The sequence below is a fragment of the Chrysoperla carnea genome, chromosome 2, assembly GCF_905475395.1.
Source record: "Chrysoperla carnea chromosome 2, inChrCarn1.1, whole genome shotgun sequence".
Classification (NCBI taxonomy): domain Eukaryota; kingdom Metazoa; phylum Arthropoda; class Insecta; order Neuroptera; family Chrysopidae; genus Chrysoperla; species Chrysoperla carnea.
Window position 1 is genome coordinate 56,778,015 of NC_058338.1, and position 6,826 is coordinate 56,784,840.

Consider the following 6,826-nt stretch of genomic DNA (forward strand, 5'->3'; position numbering starts at 1 on the left):
ACAGCTCTAAAAATATCAAAGTGATCTATCCATGCATTTTTTGTTGATATCAATGGGTGCATTAGTTTTCGAGATATATCGAAAAAAAACGTTGAAAAGCGACTTTTTTTGTTTTCGCCGTAATTTTTGCAAATGAGCAAATTTTGTTACTTGATACTGGCTTGTAAATATTTATCGGTTCTCCAATCTCAGAATTTACGTCTAGAAAAGCGTATTTGAGCTTACTTAATTCATGAAGAGTTGTACTATTATGGTAAAAAAGGATGATAACGATTTTCAAAATTTAGAGTATATCTAAAGACAGCTTTGAAAGTCAACTAAGATTAAATTAAATTCAGTTTATAATTGTTTAATTACAAATTTAGTTACAAATTGTTTAGACAGATCTTATATTAAAATAAAATAATATAAAAATATTGCGTCCATCAAGTATCATTTTCACTTATTTATTACAAGTCATCTTCCGCTCTTCTTTTTTTCATTTCTTCGGATGTACTGTCTTCTTTTCTTCTTCTTCCTGTGTGTTCACATTTGTGTATATTACCGCGAAGTTATTTTCGTCGTCATTCGGTTCCATTTTATCTTCAAGAAGTACTTTCAAGGCACTTGAACACAATGTGTTGTATCACAATGTAAGCAATCTTCCGAAAAATGTTTTGTTTTCTTTACCATTTCCAGAAATCCTCCAGAAAAGTATTGACTCGACTATTACAACTATTGAAAAATTACCGATAAATTATCCGCCAACTATAAGTGCATTCGTTGTCTCTCTTTCCCTTTCAGCTTGAATGAATGGTAGCGGATAAAACAATGTTGCGAAAGTATAAAAATTTTACACAGGGCAGACGAAACTAGGTACCGGGTAATCATCATTCAAATTCGGTCAATTTAAACACTTTGAGTCCTGCAAAAACCTTCTAAAACCTATTGTAATTAAAACCTTCGAAAATTTTATAATCTATGTGCCAATGAAGCCCTCAAAGAAGCGGAGACATGGCTACGAAGTCCAAACTACAAGACCAACTAAGCGATAGTCCCAGGTAAGCAGATTTTTGGGGTAAAATACATCACCTTTAAAAACTATAAATACTAAATAATTTTCGGCTTCAAATCTTTGTGTCTATAATACTGTGTTAGCCAAATGCAGATATTACTAGGCCACTCTATGCATGAGTATATGTATATATGTATATAAAATTTTACATTTCAATTTTCTTCAATATAAATATGGAATATTTTGTTATTTGATGCATGTCTAACACGTACTTAGATTATATATACACTATTATTACTAAGCGTTCCAAATAACTATCGTTAAAATAAACTTGGAAAGTTTAGCAAGTGGAAATTGAATAAACTTTCTTATCTAATATATTGTCTATTCTTCATTGTCATTCTTCTATTGTCTATCATTATATTAACCATCCTCATAACAGGTTATGTTATTTAGTGTATTTTTAATTAATAAAAACTCTCTTAATTGATCGGTAAGATACCCAAATTTTTGTTTATACAATAATATATTTCGTTAACTATAACATACTAAAAATTCGGATCCTTATCTACTAATTTATTTTTTCTATTATTGCCGAGGGAACATCCTTAAGTAGTGAACTCAAAAATGACGGTTTATATATATATATATATTCATAGAAAATTTCATACCCTATTTCATCCTTTTAGGGGATGAATTTCGAAAAATCCTTTCTTATGTGACACCTATAGTGTAAAATCAATATCATCTCGAAATTCCAAACTTCTATCATTAGCGATTCAGGCATCTGAAATGTTTCTGATTTTAAATAATATAAAAAAAGAATCATTTTGAAAAAAATCATCAAAATCGGAGCTGTCATTGAGGATTCCCTAAGAATGGCTATTTAAAATGTTAAAATCAGTTGGTACTCTTGTAATAAATGGGTATATTAAATCTTCAGTATCTGTACCTATGGTATTTCATACCTACAAATAAAATTTATTCAAGAGTGAAAAACAGAGTTCACACAAATATGATGTAAAAGCATTTACAATAAACAAAATACATCAGTGGTACCTGTTAAGCTCGCCTTTTCCCGTGTATTGGCTTACCAACTCGTTGCTGCTTACTTACATAAAATAAATATTTTTCTAGTATGTTTTTTCTTCGTCAACAGTAACTTTTGAAATAAATAGCCCAACTAATAAGACAAACATGCGGTTTCCGGATTCTGTCTCTAACGGTTTACCCAAGACCCACTTTCCCATGTTACTCATTTGCGAATTCGACCTCACATTTTATATCCTGAGCACGCTATAAAAGTTTCAGCTTGATATGTTTTTTCGTTTTTGAGCTATCGTTTTGACAGACAGACAGACGGACAGATGGACAGACAAACGGACAGACAGCCGAAAATGGATCAATTAGGTGATTTTATGAACACCTATACCAAAATTTTGTTCGTAGCGTCAATATTTTTAAGCGTTACAAACTTGGGACTAAACTTAGTATACCTTGATATTTTTGATAGATATGGTATAATTATCAAAATTCCAAACAACAATCAACGTAGGCCTTGCTCGTTTATGATGCATCCATCGGATACCAAAGACATAAAGGAATTTTTTGGATTGATATCCCATATAGAATAATAAGGGATAATCCTGATGTCAAATTGGCTATATTACACATAAAAATGTAAAACTAGGCTTGATATCATGACAAAATTTGAAAGGGAAATTAAATTTGATTAAAGAACGCAGAAGTTATAAGCAATCAAAGATTGCATTCAAAGGTTGCCCATCTCCTTTTAACAAAACAAAATTTTATATGTAATCTCTATGGCGCTTCCCATGTATGACGTCATTAGTGGGTATCTTTCCTCTTTGTTTAATTAGGAATTTTAAACGTTTCATACTAGTAAAAAATTTTTTTTAAATAAACTTCACTTTTCTATTCGTGTGTTGAGAATTCTTTATCTGAAGTGATAGAAAAAATTTAAACCGATACCCTATTACTGATATTCTTTTCTATAGTTAACTGAGACACACTGCTTATTCTGTTTAATTTTTCAATAATTAATTAAGTTTAAATTATGTGTTCAACTGATTTAAACATCATACTGAAAATGTAACAATCTTTGAAATTAAATAAATTGTTTATTGAGTAATAAAAGATAATTTATTTCATATTATTTTATGTAAAAGATGTACCAATATAAAGGAACCCATAACATCCATTGAATGCACTTAGAATATATAGTGGATACATATTATATTATAGGGTAATGGATAGTACCCTGGATATTATGCACTTTCAATAACTCTATAGTTTTTCGATAGATATCACTATCTACAAAATAACAGTCATATATTATAAGGGGAAATTTTACTTACTATAAGAAAAGAAACCGAAACTATGATCCATTTTCACTAGTTTTTAAGTAAAATATACAAATAAAATCTTTTAATGTTTGAAGAGCTGATTGGTGCATATTTTATAATACCATATTTATGTTTTAAATAGCTCCAAGTGAAATAGTTGAGGAAGTAAAGTTTGGAAAGACGCAAAGTCATGTACCTTGAATCTATCAACATAATGTTATTGATACATGTTAATAGATGTGCACTAAATTTTACAAATATTTTCTTCTGTTTTATGACTTATCTGGTAAAGATATGCGTATTACTAGTGAAAAAGTATTAGTTGAAACTGTTTCAGAACGTAGAGTAGAGTATACCGGTAAAGTTTTGTTTTTGTAAAAATTACTTGTCGAAAAGAGCGTCTTCAATCACAAATGGAAGGAGTGATCGATCTTGGGTACATTAGGGAATGATTAATATTACATTACGATATTGTACTATGAATCACACGTTTACATCGATCGATAGCTGTTTAATGTTTCATAAAAAATAATATAATTCGTATATTATAATTATAATGACATAATTCTCATAAAAAATATACTTATAGTACTAAAACTTTAAAAAACATATACATGTAAATTTTGATCCCTGGTACTACAGTCTCACCTACTGAATAATATTTTCAGCAACCAACAAACGATGAAAAACAACTTTTTTGGATGTTTGCCAAGAAGATGCAATTTGAAATATTGACTCATTATACATCGTTACATCGTTTCATAAATTTAATGTTGTCTGACATAGAATAAAACGATCATATAGACATAGCTTTATCTCTTATTAAAATTCATAGACAAATAAATTATTCAATAAATTTAATATAATGTTTTGTTCTTTAATCATTTCCTCCCAAAAAAAAAAAGTCTAAAAATCAACACTTAAAAAAGTCTTTCTATTATTATTATAATTATTTATTTTACATTGTTCGAAACTTTTGAAAAATTACTTTATAAAATGTTTTCGTCTGCAAAGGATGGGCTATATTATTTCAAGTAAATATTTGTTGTGTGTGTTAGTATTGGATACGAGCACCTATTTTTAACCCCCGAATTAAAAAAGAAGGGTGCTATAAGTTTGACCGCTATGTGTGTCTGTCTGTCTGTGGCATCGTAGCGCCTAAATGAATGAATCGATTTTAATTTTTTTGGTTTCATTTGAAAGGTAATTTAACGGAAAGTATTCTTAGCTATATTTCTAGTGGGATCTTAGAGTTCCGTTCTCGAAAAAACTAAAAAATTAGCAATGATCTTCAAAATCGAATCAGTTTGATTTTATGAACACCTATACCAAAGTTTTGTTCATAGCATCAATATTTTTAAGCCGTTACAAACTTGATACTAAACTTAGTATACCGTGGTATATTTCATATACATGGTACAAAAACTCAGTGAAAAAAAACATACAAGCACAAGATGAGAAGAAAATACTGGTGGCATTTGGAAAATATTATACATATGTAAGAAATAAATAAATCATTGTTGAGTTAACAACAATAATACAATAATACATCATCAATTTTTGAGTACTAAACTTTTCAGTTAAAAACATTTCTGAATGTTTTTCTCACTTTTTGTGTGGCAATGATAAAATTAATTTAATTTTTTTTGTATTCGCAACCAGAAATTTTGAAATCAACTTAATGAAGAATTAATAGAAAGATCTAGTTTTTATACAGGGTACCTCATGTAACTAGTGATAGAATACTTACTTACACTTCTACATAAATATTTTCTACTAAAAAGTTCTCTTGCAGTTTTTGGGTCGAATGAACCGTTAACGAGATACCTGCAATTTCACTAATTATCATGAAAATTTCTTGATTAATGTAATTATAACTGAAATTAATATGATAAATTGCTGAAGTTAATAAGAAGAAAAAAATTTACTACAATTCATTCCCCAGGAATGTTTTCTCTAAGTTAAAGAGACGGCATGGGTACCTTAATCATTAACGAACCATTACTTCAAGAACCAAAACTCTTCTTAATACCAAGTTTTAAATTCACGTTTCACCTCTGGCGCACAATCTTCCGACTAAATTCAGCTGTTTTTATTATATTTTCCGAGTCATATACTTATATTTTTTTCTACACAATAAACGGGTCTTATAACGAATTTTTTCCCAAACAAAATGTAATTTAATTGGTCTAATATTTATAGCGCTCTCTCTACAATTCTTTTTTGAAAACTGATATTTCACAACTAATACAAAAATCTGTTGAAACAGGGAATAGTTCGTGTTCATACGTTCAACGCTGGTACATTTAAATACCGATAGATGGCCTTCGTATTCATCACCTACATCATGAAGGTTCCTTCATTGCCTACATAGTGGAGTCATTTTTATAACATTGTCTATGTATTTTTACCTACTTACAACTCTTTGTCCATTCTTTGTCTTTGACTCTCAGCAGTCAGATTTATTTATATAAAAATCTGTGGTGACAAGATATCTTTCAAAGAAAAATTGAAACAAAATCTAAGTACAGAGACTATATCAGTAACAACTATATTTTATCTATGATCAGTAAATGTTAAATATTTTATTACAAAACAATCGTAACGAAATAATTTAAAAATAATTTGAATTGTTAACAAACAATTTACCAGCAATTATTAAAAGAGTATATACAAAATAAAATGGAAAACAATTTATTTCATACATATATACAAATAATTGGCTATCAAATTATGAACGCATTAAAGTTGAAAAAGAATTACAAACAGTCTTTGACAGAAACTAGATGGAAATGCATTGTCATTATATAATGTAATGTTAATATGGAAATGTAGAAAATATTAAACTGGAACAACAATTAAGTACATTGATAATTAAGGAAGAAATATTAGATAATGAAAATGTTTTAGAACATAAACAAACGTATTACGGAGGCAAATGCTTTTCATGTGAGGTTTGTGGAAAAACATTTACTCAAAACTATCGTCTAGTTGCACATAAACGAATTCACACTGGATGCATTGAAGGATTAGAATACCCGTCTTTTTATATTATCCTCAATTTGAGATACATACTAGCGCCACTAAATGAGTGACGAGAATATAACATATGCGTTGAATGGTTTTATTTAGTTCCCAGCTACTCACTCTCAGGCGCTGTTTTACGCCATATAGGTCCTCTATATATATGTTATATATCTATGGATGGGAGTAACAACTATGGTCTTTACCTTTGAAAATTCACTACTGGAATTGCCAACAGAGCGAGAACCACGTCTCAAAGTAGATTGACAAGGTTTGTAAATGTCGAGGCCTGGTCATAATACGCATGTCTTAATATACAACATAATATCCTGGCGCGTATTTAAAATAAGATTATACCACTTTTAAATAAAGTTAAAACAATATATTTTGAACAATTTACCATTTTTTAAATTTTTTTTCATAGAATTAACACAAAATTATC